Here is a 16,828-nt window from a genome sequence, read left to right as displayed (position 1 = left end):
TTTTTTAAAAAAAAATTTAAATATGCTGCAAAATATACTTACAGGGTAAGTAGCTAATAAGTAAACCTATAGATATTAAAAATTAAGAGTAAATTCCATCACTGTAATAAACATGATGAGAAGAAATAAACACTATATAATAATGTGATTGCGTTTATTCCATTTTGCAGTAGCAAACACAAATATGGAAGCTATAAACTTGTAAATCATCTAGAAGAGTCCATTCCCATGAAGTAGGGGTGAAAATCAAAAGTCAGCTCTCTGCTAATCTACAGATTTGCCTTGCTAATGACACTTTAAGTGAGTAGAATGAGATTTTCATTGAAAGTGAAATATTTTAAATTCTCTTATGGTTTAGTCTACCTACAATGTATGAATAATTTTTTCCTAAGATATAGAGGAATATACAGAGTTGAAGGAAGTTATTTATTTAGAATTTCAAATTCTTTGAAATAAAAACCACACACCCAAATGCTACCCTAAATGGAAAAGGAAAAGAAATTTAAGTGCAAGCACAACCTAAAAATATCTTAATGCCATTGCATTTTACTTGAGAAAGTCGCGTACATGTGTCTGTGTACACAGAATTTATTTCTGGTCAACAAGTTAAGGTATTTCTCAAATAGGATAGGATTAAAGTTAATGTGTTATTGATTTACTATATCATGCTTTGGTGTATAAAAATGATGTAACTAGGCTAACATGTACAAAGAAGAAAATAACATCAACTGGCAATTTAATACTCAGATAATCATAGCCCTCTTGGCAAACATACTTCTGCACCTCTCTATACTTAGATTTGTGTTCCGTCTCTCACAAACACAATCACATACACACACTTGATGTGAGTGGATTCTTACAAAATGTGCTATACAGCACCTGCTTTTCTGTCCATCAATAAATTCACCCATTTTATGTGAAGCTAGAGATAGATGTTCATCCAGAAAAGTGCATTTGAAAGTGTCATGATTTTAACTTAGTAGCGAAGTGAAAATACTGAGTGGCAAATACTGAATAATGTTTCAGATGGTGAATTGGCCAGTTATAAGAAACCATTAACTGGAAGTACAGTGTGTGAGGTATATTTGAATATTTGTTACATATGCTTATTTTTTTCACATTTGTATTATGAAAATTTAAACAAAAAGAAAAAAGGAACTTTACAGAGTAACACACACACTGCACCTGTGTTCATCTGCTGTTGGCATTTTGCTGAATTTTCTGACTTCTGTTTATCTAGTAATCTTTTGGTTTAATCTCACTTTTATTTCCTGAAGCATTATAAAAACATTACGACACTACTCCCCAAAGACTTCAGCCTTAGTTTATAAAATATTAACAATCTCTAACACTCACATTCATGTCATCATAATACCTAACCAGATACCTAACAAAACTACCAAAAATTATCTCATATTATTTAATATTGAAAATTGACTTATTCTGAAAGCCAGCTTTCAAAAGCTAGCAAAAAAATTCTTCTAAGTTACAGTTGAGCAATTCAATTCCCTTAATGCAAATAGCTTTTTTAATAAGCTGATTTTAAACTACTGTCTGTTGTGTAATTTCTATATAAACATAAGTATAATAACATGTGCAAATGTAGAAGTTAAGAAAATATTTTATTCCATGAGAAAAATTTTTGTGAATATTTTGTGGTGTAAATTTTGCACACAATTTACTTTGCATTTGATTGTTTATCTAGTGTGTCAATATTTGTCACTCATTACACTGATAGCCATTACATGTTTGTGCTGTTAGCCTCTCTCCATTCAGAAAGGCTAGATTCACTTGCATCCTTTTCAAACTGTTACCACAGTGATCGGCAGAGGATTGCTGTCTTGAAAAACAGTGAAACATGGTTCTGGTTCTTGTATTTCAAACAAAGAAAGATTAAAGCAAACAAAAAAACCAGACTTCCGGGGATCTTCTTTATTTGGATCAGCTGGCTTCATAAGGCTAACTGAATGGCGTTTTCTCAACAGTGCACATCAGGTGACTAGGATTAAAATATATATTCTCCTTCACAATATATGTGAGACGATAAAGTCAATTTTGTTATAGACATGGTGCTCTTTACCCCCGCAAATACTCACCTTTGTTTGTCTTCTCAATCCGTTTACCGTTGTAGAAATAATCAGCATCAGGGTAACAAGGAAAGAGCTCTCTCCTTATTCATATATTTCTAGGCATAATAGATATTTTCTACCTATTTTAAATGTTCTCACATTGTGCTTTCTTAAAGAATGATCCTGTCCAGATTTAGCATGCATATATCAGTCAAAGGCAGGCACGAAAGTGTGCAGTAGATGCTGTTGGGGAGGGACAGCCACTCCTGGCTGGGAGGTGTGCTGACCCACTGTGCGTGTCATCTACGTGTGCACACTGACTTGTTGTCATGTGAAGGGTAGAAGACTCCTGCTGCTTGCCCTTGCTCTAACCACCTCCACTGGACCCTGCTGTGGATCTCTGCTCCCACGCTGTGAGCCTGGAGCTGGGCCTCACTCCTTGAGCAGCCTGTCCTGTGAAACCCTACTGTCTGCTTCCTGCCCCTCAACCTCTCCTTTGCTCAGACCCTGGAAAGAAGTCCCACAGAGGGGAAGGGCAACAGCCTGGCTTCCCTGTCCAACACAGAGAAGCTGAGACTGCATTTGGAGAGGCTAAACTGAAAGCAGGTATTGTTAAAAAGGAACCACTGACTTCCTGTGAAGCTTGTTCTTGTCTCACCCTTGCTCTGCTGCAGAGGCTGGGCTGGGAGGAGTTCTTAGCACCCAAGGTGCAGCTCCCAGGAGCTTGGAGGCCTGAGGAAGGGATTCCAACTGTGACGAAGGCCACTATCCCATTCGAAGGTCACCATGCCTCTAGTTATATATGTTCCTACATTCTTGCCACAAGTCATGGACTTGTGACTCTCAAATGTTGGCTCACAAGGTTCACAGCACACGCTTTGCAGCTGCACCACCCAGCTAGGAGGGTGAAACCAGTGGAGCATTGTAAGCTGAGCTCATTTCCGCCCACATCAGAGCAAGAGAGAAGTTTGTGGAGAGCTACATTTGAGACCTCCATGAGCTGTGTTATATCTTGTAGACCAAGCTGCTGCTTCCTACACTGTGTTGATAGGGAACCAATGCTGTAGCCCTCCAAGTGCTGAAGCTTTAACTTTGAGAAGTCTTTCCTTATTCAGTCTTGCTGTCCAGTGACATTCCTTGACACAAACTAACTCTACTGGTCTCTCTCACCCTAGATTACACATTGCTACATACAGTCTGACAATTTGAGAAAAAAAGAAAGGGAGGGAGGTGGGAAGGAGTGAGAGGATTGACAGGGAGAGAGGGAGGAAGGTGTTTGGAGGGGGAGGGAGGAGGGAGGGGAGCATGGATTTATCAGTGAAAAGTTAATCAGAAGGCCACTGCAAGTGAAATTTTTAAAATAATGTGCATTCTTTTTTGAGATGAATTGGTAACAAGGAAGAAGAAAAGATGAAGTGTTTATAAGCTAAAACAGAAGTTGAAATTGAGTGAAAACAGGGAAAACTTATTTTTATCTAAAATTATAGCATTTTACATCTGGTTGGTACAAATACTGGGAAATAATCTGAGAGTTTTTTCACTTCATCTTGTCTAATTGACAATCCCAAAAATATTGGTGAGACTTCTTGACTATCCTCTTGCTTCTGGTTCTTACGATCAACCTCATAGCTTTCCCTTGGTTTGGGACCTCATCCTTGTGTCATGATTATTATTCTTCCACTCAAGAACACTTTAATGCCATTAACAGGATGATTTCCCAAAAGTAAATTTATTATAATCCTTCCCTACTTAGAATGCTTGGATGATCCTTCACTAGACTGACACCCATTTACTACTGTCACATCCAAGGCCTTTCCTGGTCTAACAGCAACTCTACAATCCCTCCAAATTCCTTCCTTCTTTGCACTATGATTCTGTAAAATCGGAGTGCTTGCAATTCCTCAAAGAGTGTGTTTCCTTGGAAATTTCTCAGCAGTGCCTTTGTTCCTGCTGCCCCTCCCCCAGGGCAGCTGGATGATGAGCTTTCTGTGCACCTTCTGTGCACCCCTCGGGCACAGTTGATCACTTCCCCCTTTAGGCCACAGTGTTGCCATACTTTTATCACACTGTATTTTAATTACTTGTTTATGAGTCTGTTTTTACTATTAGATTGTGAGTTTCTGGGTGGGTAAGGATTTTGTTACTGTATTTTTTTGTATGTGTTTTTAGGTCCTATCGCCAATGTCTGGGCTATAGTAGAAAAAATTCTAAAAATAGTTGCTAAAGAGTAAATAAATTAATATCCCATGTGGTTACTTGGGCACTTTCTGTTCCAACTGTCACAAAATCTGACCTAATCTAATTTAAGCATCAGTTAGATGACATCAGATAAAACATTTATAGATATCAGTAGGTTATAACTAGATTGAATTTACAAGTAATATTGTGTTTTTCTACATTTCTTTTTTCTTATCCCAAGGTTGTGTTTAAGTTCTTTTGGCTTTAGGTTTAGAATTGGTGTGGTGGCAAGAGAAGGTCCAAACGCCAACCTTTTTTATTTTTAATTTTCTATGCAGCAGAAAAAATAACAACTAGAGAGTGAGAGTCTCTCTTCCAGAAATGCCAGTTAAAGTTTCATCAACTAGCACTGGATTATGTGCCCCCTGTGGAACATAATTACACTTAACATGCATATTAAAATATCTAAATCTAACATATTAGATGTAGCATGCATATATTAGTCAGAGGCAGGCACTCAGGTGTGCAGTAGGTATGTATTGGGGAAGAACAGGGCCTCTCCTGCATGTCTTCTTCTCTGCCAGGAGAGAGCTCTACAACAATGGATTTAGTTGAGCCTATGCTCACCTGTGCTATCACCCTCTCCAGACATGGGGATACAGGGTATGGAGAAGGACATATTCTATGGGTGACCAAGGATTTGTAGGTGGTTATCAATTTCTTCCTGGTTTGCCAAATGGATTTGCAGATTTTTGAAACTCATGTTTAATGTGATTATAAATTGGGGATTGAAATATTTTGACAATTAGACTGGACTCTTCCTCAGAAAAGTTAGCATTTAAATTTTTGCATCCCTTGATACTATTAAAATTCAGTAAAAACTATCTTAAACTCCTGAGATGATGATGCATTGTCCAGTGATTAGCTAACATAATTAATATGTGAAAGATAGTTTTGTAAGTGCCTCCCTGGTGGTGCAGGCAGTTGAGTGCCGCACTGTGAAGCTGTCTGACAGCCTCTGCAGTGCAGGTTCGATCCTGGTCGGCTGGGGAGAATCCCACATGGCAAAGCAAATCTCTCCTGTCTCACCCGCTGCTCCCCTCAGCAGTGTATTTCGTCAGTCTTCCTGTTCTGTTCCCCGCTCTGTCTCTGGTGAATCCTCTCACCCTCCCACGCATCTGGCCTGTACCCTGGTTCTTGTATAAATAAATAAATCTTGGGCCTCCCCGGTGACGCAGCTGTTGAGCGCTGGGTTGAGAAGCTGCCCGCGGCCCCTGCGGCGCCGGTTCAATCCCCGGCTGCTCCCCGGCCACCAGAGGAGGGTCCCACATGGCGCGCAGACCTCTCCTGCCGCCTGCTGCTCCCCTCAGCAGTGTACTTCGGTCCTTCTGCCCGTTCTGCTCCCCACTCTGGCTCTGGTGAATTCTCTCACCCTCCCGCGCTTCTGACTGTACCCAGTGCATGTATAAACAAACAAACAAATAAATAAATCTTTAAATAAATAAATAAATAAATAAATAAATCTTTAAAAAAAAGATAATTTTGTAAGATAGAAAGTGATGGAGAAATAGGGAAAATTAGGGAAATAAGGAGAAGGGTAGCTAAGTGGTCAGATTTAGAAGTAAATGGGAAAGCCAAGAATAGAAGAGAGGTCTTCAGTTTGTGGGCCAGTGTCTAAGTTGCAGGTTATATCCCCTGGGGAACTAGCATTTCTTGAGTCCCTTCTATGTGTAAGATGTTGTATATCATTTTATTCAGCTTACATTCCATTTCTGTAAAGTGGTATCTACCATTTTCTACTGAGGGAACTATGCTAAGAAAAGGTACCATTAAATGTAGAAAACAAAGGAACTTCTTACAAGTTCCCAAAATTTTGTGGCAGCAGATAAATTTTTAGCAAGAAAACTAACTCAATATTGTAAGGTATCTCTGTATTATGATGTATCTTTATCTCTCGAAACTATACATTAAAATTTCCTTACATGGGTAATTTTTTATTCCCTTTTTATTTATAAACTTAGTCATTTATACCATCATTTTGTCCTTTGCTAATAGACATTTACTAGGCACCTTCTAGAAGACAGGTTTTGCTGCTGCTACCAGAGTCAGCAGTGGGCAGGGCTCCTCCCTTGTGGAGCTCACATTCAAGTGCATGTGATGAAAAGTCAAGTAAACGGATGGGCAAAAAAAGATAACACAATTGTTGAAAGAATTGTTATGAAAGTAACAGAGGGTTGAGATGAAGTGGAGAACCAGAGTTGGGGATCTGCTTTAGAAAGGATGGTCAGACCATTATGTAATATAAGAAGAATTTGGTGATGGGAAGTAGGAGGGAAGCACATTGTTTAACCAAAAGCCTATATAATAGCTGAGGTGGGATCAAGATGAACTTGGGAGAAGCCTGGAGAGCAAAGTCCTATAAAACCAGGTGTGAGAGACTCAGGCAGTGGCTGGAATTTACTGGGCTTTGTGGACTCTGATAAGTGGTTTGCATTTTATTTGAATTACAAATGAAATGCTTAAACAGATTTTATACAGGGCCATTGCATGGACTTATTTGCGTTGTAAAGAGCTCTCATGGCTTTGGAATAATGGCTTTGAGGAGAGTAAGAAGGGAACCTGAGGGACAGGTTATAACCCTGCTTGCTAATACTCCTGGGGATAAGTGGTATTGTGCAGACATGCAGTGGTGGAAGTGGGAAGGAGATGAAGATGATATACCTTTTAGACCCAGAGCATTTTTTAGACAGAGTATGTTTCTGGATGACAACTCCAGATGTGGATGGAGAGTGAAGAAAAGGGAGGATCCACGATGACTTCCAGGTACCTGGCTTGAGTAACTGGGTAGGGAATATAGTACCCATGCAGGGAATGTACTAGGGTGGGAGAGCAGATTTGGGGGCATGAGAAATCAAGAGTTCAGGTTCAACATTGTTGTTTGTGCTTTGTCATCTTAGACAAGAGGAAGCAGGGGCATAGAGGTAAGGTTTGGGTAGAAAATCTATGCCATTTCAATTCATGGAAATCAATAAGTTTATCTTGGGAGAAAATGTGGGAGAAGAGGACCCCAAACTGCAATATTTATAAGTTGGATAGAATTAGTATTAAACTTTTGAAAAATTGCTTTTTTGGTTGTGTTCGTGTTTATTATTTCTGAGACAGGAAGGCATATTTGATTGACAATGTATTTTGTGTCATTTCTGTTTCCATTTGAATTACATAGAATTAGTGTTACCTGTAACTAAAAACTTCCTAATGTACAATTTCAGGGGGGTTGGATTTGACTTAAATTCTTAAACTCAGAATTTGAGTTCAAGTTTAAGTTCTGGCTCCTATAGTTGAATGGACTAGGGAAAGTTTCTTGATGAATCTAGGCTCAGTTTACCAGAAAAAAATATGAAACCTAGGAGTACCTACCTCGTACTGGTGTCATGATTAAATGAGAAAATTCATGTTAATATTAGCATGATGCTTGGCACATAGTAAGCACTAAATGCAATACTATAAGAACTTCTCCCTAGAAGTTCTCTCATTCATATAATAAGGAACTTGTTGCTCAGAATCTGCTGATGAACAGCCTCCAGAATCAGTGGGTGAGCAACTGCATCAGGCTTGGTCAGGGCCAAAGTGAGTTGGAGAGCCTGAGGGCTTCACAAGATTGAGGTCTTCTCACTTCTGATCCTCCCACTGCAGTGCGGACACCAGGCACCATGCTAGGTGGCCTGTGGGCACAAGGAGAGCACAAGAGGGATCCTGCAGGCATTGGCTGGGCAGCCTTGCTTGGGGTCCTTGCCAGGAACCTGTGAAAGAGCATTAGCAGAGTTGAGAAAACAGAACTAAGTAAAACTGAAACTTCCCTCATGTTGCTTCAAATGGTAATTGTCCTATGAGATTGTTCAGATACATGATATTTTTTCCATTTTCACCCCAGATTCCTATGGTGTCTTTGCTGTATTGCTTACATTGCAATTACCTTTTATTAACCATGAAATTGTAATACCTTACATATTATATATCTCAGCAATTCATAAAAAGCTAAAGTGTCAGCTGTGAAAGGTAATAAGGCATCACAAATACTGGGCTTCTTTCTCCTTTAAATCAAGTAATTTGGTTTTGGTAATGTTCCCCTGGCATCAGCAAAACCACATGCTTGACAATCATCTGAAAGAAAATAGACACAACAGTTAAGCTCTTAGCATATCCTTCAGGTCACAAAACAATCATATTCATCAAAAGTGAACACATGTGCATGGGTACATATTTATTTGTTCATACACATATTACATATCGTATCATATTATCATTTGTCCTGCTCCTCCTTGGCCTTGGGGTCATATCTTATGTATTTTTTATATGCATTGTACCTCTACAGATAGTAGAATGATTTAGTATACTGTTTCTATTTCCAGATTCTCGTGAACATTTTTTTTTCCTATCCAAGGTATGTTGGCTGACATATCTTGCTCACTCCCATAACTTTTCTTTATGCCCCCTTCCTTAGCATAGAGTTGTTGCTGGCTAGCAGATGCCCAACTGGAAACTAAATTTTTTCATGACCCCCTAACCCACAGATGTGGGTCTAACAACGTGACAGACGTTGCCTGCAGAATGGGTGGTAAAGTGATGTGTGTCACTTCCAAGCCAAGGCTTCTAGGAATTGTCTGTCTATACTTTCTTTACCCCTTTACCACTAATACAGACAGGTAACATTAACCCTAATAAATATAGTGCTTATTAGTAATGTGAACAGGCTTTCTCTGAAACAAGGAAAGGTATTTGGGTGTTAATTTGGTTTCATGTGTTCATATTATTTCCTCCTGCTTACTGTGCAGAAAATGAACCTGTCTTTGGAAACATGAAAAATTACGGTATCCTACTGAACATGCATAGCAGCTATAATTTTGTAATTAAAGTTTCAAAGTTGTCATATTTCTTCATTTTCTGTAATTCAAATTAAATCTAGCCATCTGATCATATTATTCCAGGAAGGGCACACACACACACACACACACACACACACACCCCTCAGGCAGACTTTCTGAAACAAGAACAATTTGGAGGGCCTTCCTGGTGGTGGAAGGGGTTAAGCACCGCACTGTGAAGCAATCCACAGCCTCTGAAGCACAAATTTGAGCCCTTGCCAGCCAGGGAGAAACCCACATGGCCCAGCAGACCTCGCCTATCTCGCCCAATGCTCCCCTCAGCAGTGTATTTCAGTCAGCCTGCCTGTTCAGTTCCCCTCTCTGACTCTGGTGGATCCTCTCACCCCCTGCATGTCTGGCCTGTACTCCAGCTCTTGTGAGCATAAATAAATAAATCTTAAAAAAAAAAAGAACAATTTGGAATCCATAGAAGCCAGGCCAGAGTGGAATATTCTCTGATCATTTTAGAAGTTACAAGACAAGAACTTGGAGACTGGTATCAGAGCTCATTGCCTGTATCATAATTCTTTACACATATTACTGGTTTATTGGATAGTCAGAACTCAATGAGGATAAAAACATAAAATAATTGTGCTTTTCTCTTGACTCTGATCAGCTATATTACTGTATTTTCATTGATTCTAAGGTAGACATTTTATAAAACACATTTTCCCATTACTGAAATCAGGACACCTCTGGCAATTGATATTGCCTTTAATTCAACTAAAGAAAACATAAGGCCTCCCTGCTGGCACAGGGGTTAAGTCTCTGCACTAGCAAGCTATATCCAGCCACTATAGCGTGAGTTTGATCCCTCTACCAGGGAGCTAACCCATGTGGTGTCTCGCCTGCTGTTCCCCTCAGTGTATTTCAGTAGATTTGCCTGTTCTGGCTCCCCACACTATCTCATGAATCCTCTCAACCCTGCACGTTGACCTGCACCCCAGTATGCATAAATAAATAAAAATAAATCTTTTTAAAAAACCAAAATATTGAGTTTCCTTTTTCCATCTCTTGATAATATATAGGGCAAGTTCCACAACCTTCTCATTACTTTTGGATTAAAAAATAGTTTCACTCCAGTTCAGTTAAACCCCTCAATCTTATATTCAGTTTAAGTCTTTACTTCCTGTTTACCTTTAGCTCTGATTAGGCCTTTATCTCTGTGATTGAGAAATGAAGAATGAAATGAAAGCGTACGCTTGAAATCCTAGTGGAGCTCCTCTCCTTCCCATTTTGGTTCCCTACTCTACTTTCTTATTGGGGTTAGGAGAGTTAGAATGTACATTCTGTTGTATATGTTTTTAATGATAACCTGGTATGGTTATACAATTCATTGAATATGTACCTAAATAATTAATTTAGTTCTTACAACAATACTTAAGTAGTGTTATTAGCTCTACTAGCTTAGTGGAGATATTATAACATTGTTAGGATTTAATCCTGTTTCTTGACCATGGCAAGATCATTTTTATATCAGTAGTGTATTTTTGTTTACATCAGTTGGCATCAGCATGTTGCAATACATGGACGGATTTCCTAAGCTCAGTAGGAGAGTCATGTTCTGGTGCTCAAACTGGGAAGATCTGTCACCACTTCCCCATTCATGCGTTAGACATTGGTGACACTTATTTTTATCTGGATTTGCATGTTACAAAAAGACAACGAGAAAGATTAATCAGACACCACTGATTTCTCAATAAATCTTCCTAAGACAAAAAGGCATAACGAAAGAATGTACTTTCAGGTCAAATCATAAAAATGTAGAAATGTTTCATCCTTTGCATTTTTTATATTTGTCCATTGATAAGAATCTGTATCAAGTTACAATTGCATTATAATTTCATTATAATTAATGCATTCAATGCAGTCATTTATTCAATTGGTGAATATTTTTACTATTATTTTTCCTTGCCTGTGCTACAACATAAGCTTCTAGACCATTCTACTGGCTCCTCTTGCCAACTTTTTCAATACTAGCTATATCACAGCCTCATGTGTCTGATTCATTCATTTATTCAACAAGCACCATGTATAGCAACCTCTATACTAAGCACTCCTCAGGCTTCATGGTTTACCATCCAGTAGACAAGTTTTTGTTCTAGTCAGGGAGATGGATATAAATAAATATATCTCTAGATCTGGAGAAAATGAACAAGATTCTGAGATAGAAAAGAAGAAAATAGGTGTTTTTATGGGGGATGTTCAGGGAAATTTCATGAGAAAGTGACATTTAAACTGTTACCTATAGGAAACTGTGTAAAAAGTGGATGGTGGAGTGTTATAGAAAGAGCATCCAGGGAAGAATGAAAGGTAAAGGCCAGGAAAGAGCTTGGCATTTTAAAGAACAAAAAGAATAGCACAGCCTGAATATAGCATGAACAAGATTGAAAGTGGCATTAAATGAGTTGAGAAATGTTTGCAGAGGTTTGATTTTATTCAACATGCATGGGGGAAATATTGAGAAAGGTTAAGGATCTATCACAACCTGATTTGTATTTACAGGAGATCAAATTGATTGCTTCTTGGAGGAAATAATGAAAGGAGATAGAAAGAAGCTTGGAGAACAGCTAAAATACTGAGTAGTTACAGTGACCTTGTCCTAAGTAATATGATTGGAAATGGATCACAATAAAGATGGTAGCGATGGAATTAATGCTACCTATTAATAAGTTGTAAGTACTTATGACAGAAAAGGAAAAATAAAGACTAAAACTTGGATTCTGGCAAAATCTACAGGATGTACATTAGTGTGGTTACAGACATGGATAAGATCAGGAATTAGGGCAGGTTTAAGGGGAGGGTCCAAGATTTCTCCACTTCATTGACTTGGCTCTGAAGCAATATCATGTACTGTTTACAATACAGTAGCAAATGTGAGCCCAGAGACCTGAGCTGACAAGAGATACGTATTTGTGAGCCATCAGCATGTGTACCCATAAAGAAAGAAATGGGGAGGGCCTCCCTGATGACGCAAGGGGTTAAGATGCGACCTATGAAGCTATCCACAGTGACTGCCGCATGAGTTCAATCCCCACCCAGGGAGCTACCCACATGGCACAGCAGACCTCTCCTGACTCACCCACTGCTCCCCTAAGCAGTGTATTTCAGTCAATCTGCCTGTTCTGTTCCCCATTGTGTCTCTGGAGAATCCTCACACACACACACACCCACATCTCTGGCCTGTACCCCAGTTCTTGTATGCATAATAAATAAATCTTTTAAAAAAAGAAAAAAATGGGCATAGAACTGAACTTTTAATGTATCACAATACTTATAAGGCAGATGGAGGAAGAGGACACAACATGGCAGCCAGGTCAAGGAAATCAGTAAATAATGGTGTTTAGGAAACTGCATAGTGATTAGGGAAGGAGAGGCTAATTGTATGTAATGCTACTGAGCAGTGATGTAAGAAAGAAATGGTGGGTATAAGATAGATTTCACTGTTGTTTAACAACATCTTGTAATATTGTAATATTAAACTGCAGTTAAACAATGTTTAATAACTCCTCAAATGTGTTAGGTTACAGTAATGAATCTCTTAAAACCTAAGTCTTAGTGAAGTTGACTGTCATTTCCCCCTGAGACCTCATGATTTCCCAGAACGTCTATAATTTTTTTTTTAGGTCTAACTTCATTGCTTTAATTTCAGGTAAACTTATCTAACATCACAACTAAACCAAACATCAAGTGTATCCTGTGTGCTGAAATTGTCATGGTTATTGGTTACTTAATTCTGTCTCTACCATTAAAGTATAGATTCTACCAGGGACAGGAGTATGTCTGTTTTTATTCACCATTTATTCTTTTTTTTTAATTTATTTATTTATGCATACAAGAACTGGGGTACAGGCCAAAGGTGTGGAGGGTAAGAGGATTCGCCAGACACAGTGGGGAACAGAACAGGCAGATTGACTGAAATACACTGCTGAGAGGAGCAGTGGGTGAGTCTCCTGACTCGCCCTGTGCTGCGCCATGTGGGTCTCCTCCTTGGCTGGGGATTGAACTTGTGCTGCAGTGGCTGCAGATAGCTTCATAGGTTGTGTCTTAACCCCTTGTGCCACCAGGGAGGCCCCCCACCATTTATTCTTGGTGCTAGGAAAAACTACTCTGTAAAATTAGGAGATAGCTTTATATTTGTTGAATGAATAAATGAAGGAATGAATGAATATCTTCTTTTGCAGTTAACTTCTTGTAATATTTTCAACCTTTGTATAATCTTTACATCATGGACCTAAAAAAATCTGGAAATGATTAATATAAATAAAATATCATTTATAATTTAATATTATAGTTTAAAAACATTTATTATAATTTAATCAGCTCTGGTTATCTTCAAATTTTATTGATCAACCTTTGAGATTGTTTTGGACATGTACTGTTTCTGCCCTTCAAGAAGTAACAGGTTATTCACTACACGTAAACTCTGATATTACTTTTTAGGTCTTTCCCAATCTCATTTATTCTTTAAAAAGTACCATTTAATAGCAGCCTAATCTCTCTCAGAACCAATGAAAGAGGATAGGAAGGAACACATCCGTATGTCCCAAATGCTCCAACTACTTCTTTGAGACTTGGCTGCTGCTGCATGCCTAGGCCCTGGGTGCTAGGCCACCTGAAATACAGTGGAGGAGATTTCCTTGGCTGTCCTATAGAAATATCAGCTGCTAACCATACTCCTGCCTAGATGCCACAGTTAGTGTTATCCACTATTGGAGGGGAGCTGTGTCCTCTCCTCTAGCAACTACTAGTGTCTTCTTTATTGCCTCCCTCTGAACAGCTGATACCAAATCTTTGCCTTGCCAATGACTCCATTCTTGAGAGCATTGATTGGTATCTCTGTATGGTAGGTTCTATTTCCTTATCTGTTTATAGTATACAATAAAAAAATTTTGCTTTCTGACACAACAAAACAAAACCAGACAATTTTTTTTTTTTACACTTTTTTTTTTTTTTTTATAGAGGCATGTTTTATTTATTTATTTGTTTGTTTGTTTATACATGCACTGGGTACAGTTAGAAGCGCGGGAGGGTGAGAGAATTCACCAGAGCCAGAGCGGGGAGCAGAGCAGGCAGAAGGACCGAAGTACACTGCTGAGGGGAGCAGCAGGCGGCAGGAGAGGTCTGCGCGCCATGTGGGACCCTCCTCCGGTGGCCGGGGAGCAGCCGGGGATCGAACCGGTGCCGCAGAGGCCGCGGGCAGCTTCGCAACCCAGCGCTCAACCGCTGCGCCACCGGGGAGGCCCAAAAACCAGACAATTTTAAATCAGAGACATCCTGCAGGAGAGGAGGAGGGAGAGAGATCAGAAGGAGGTAGGGAGGAGCACAGGAGAGTGTGGTGATGGTGCAAGGGTGCATTGGTGAAGGAAATTCTATGGGGGACTACACGTGAGGTGAGCGGGAAGAAAATATTGTTTAAAAATGAACAATGATGTAAAAAGTAAAAAAAAAGCATATTAACAAACTGCTAATTATATTCCCCCAAAACATTTTGCTTTTTGCTACACCAAAGTCTATTATTTCCTACAGACACCAAACTCAGTTTTAAACATATTAAAATATTTAATCTAAATTTTATGTTGCTAATTATTCTCAGTATTGCTTAACCTCTCTGAAACTTCTCTACCTAGCTGCCTAAAGTAGAATTTAATCTCTCACATTCTTACTATTTCTTCAAAGCTGTGATCTATACAACCTCTTTTTAATGTCTCTTTAAGACTTCTAAACCTATATTTTTAGCTTGTATAGAGTACATTTTATATACTTAACTCCCTTTTAAAACATTGTATGTGATGTAGTTTTTTCCTTGCCTGTTAGTTTTGCCAAATATGCTGCCATGATGGCAGCTGAGAGAACACATGTATTTGCTTAAAGATATTCAAAGCTAACTTCCCAATAGTTTTCCATTGCAAATGTATTTTAAGAAACAGACCAGAGTGAGGGGGAGCTGAATACTGAAATTTGTGACCCTTGACACATGTTTTTCATGAGGTTTACCTGCTGAGGAGCAGTGCTTGTGTTCACAGGTAATTTATTTGAAAGAACATTTGAAAAAAAAACAAAAACAAAAACACATTTTTATGGAGTCCTGTCTTTATAGATTAAAATGACAAAGTTGTAAAAAACATTGAAAAAGAGGTGAAAAAATAAAAAGACACAAAGTTATGTAAGAAAAATGAAATGAAAATTTGAAATTGGTTCAAAACGTAGCATGTCAACATCCTGCTGTGAGACCTTGAACAAAACATCTAATCTCTTTGAACTTCATAGATAAAATGAGGAACAATAGCATTATATTGTTCAAGCATTGGTGTACAAACTGGATTATGTAATTAAAGTGCTAAGCACAGTCCTGTAAGTAGTTAGGAAGCTAGTAAATTAGTTATAATAATAATCATAATAAAATAATTACCAAACAAATTTCTTATTGTAATGCTGTTTTTCATAAAATAAGATGCAGGATTATTTCCATTTGCAAACAAAAAGGAGAGATGTGCACATTTGGCTCTGTAGTCCCTAGCAGCTGGACTAAAACAAGTAAGTTTGTAAATACCAAAAGGTTTATGTACTTAAATACAAGAACTCTGTAGTAGCACTTCCTAATTGGGGTTTGTAGAGTTAGTGGAAGTATTGTTTGCTCTAAGTCCCCAATGCATTATCTGCAATTTAAAAAATAATTCCTTGTGGATATATGTACTGTTATTTTTAAACACATACACATATGTGATAATGCTGCCAGTTCTTTTAATTGTATTGCTGGATTCATTGTGACTTTTTGCTAGTATGGATTTTTCTAATTAATGGACTCACCATCCAGAATCATAAAGACCATTTTGTATATTAATTTGTTGTCTTTTTTAATCAAAAAGTTTGGGCAAGTGTTGCTCAGATAAAAGCTTAGTTTTAATAAAAGGCAACTTCTGATTTTCATTGCTCTCTTTTCCTCATCAACAGCACCAAGAATATCCCAATTCACAGAAGCATTAATTTTTTTGAAGCAGAATGTGCTGTAGTAAAAGTGACACTCTGATTTCGTTCAGCCCCATAAGGATATTTATGAAAGATCTGGGGCAAACCTCTTAAGTTCTCTGAGAGTGATTTTGCATAGGAAATGGGTCTGACTTAAAACTGTCATGTTACAGGGTTTTGAGTGCCCTACTGGTAAATGACAATGGTTGCCAAAAATAACTGGATAGATAGTTGTTTACTCATTCTTCTGGTTATGGTAAATCAAAAAGAGATAATCTCTACTAACACAGTTATTTTATCACCTTGTCATCCCCCATTTTTTTATATCCATGCTAAATTGTTTTTATCATCTCTTAGGTGAGAAAATTATTGATTATTTATTGAGGATTTGGTATTTTTAAAAAGTTGTAATGAATATTGTGAAGCAGTATGTTTTGGGTACTTAAAAAAAATGTTCCTTAAGAAAAAAATCTTTCCAAAAGCCTACTAACGTGGTCTAATTACATGAATTAAGGAAGTAAGATGCCTTTGCACAGACTTGAACAACTTTCTTGACTTCCTGCAAAGAGGACCCTTTACAGTATTTTTGGAGAAGTTAGTAAAACTGAATCTGACATCACTACCTCGCTGTTAATGCTACTAGCAAGTGGTTTGTTCTTAGGGTAACAGAGGAGGAAATTGCTCCCCGTC

The sequence above is a fragment of the Talpa europaea genome, assembly GCF_964194135.1.
Source record: "Talpa europaea genome assembly, chromosome: 10".
NCBI lineage: Eukaryota > Metazoa > Chordata > Mammalia > Eulipotyphla > Talpidae > Talpa > Talpa europaea.
Note: the sequence above shows the minus strand (reverse complement) of the source record.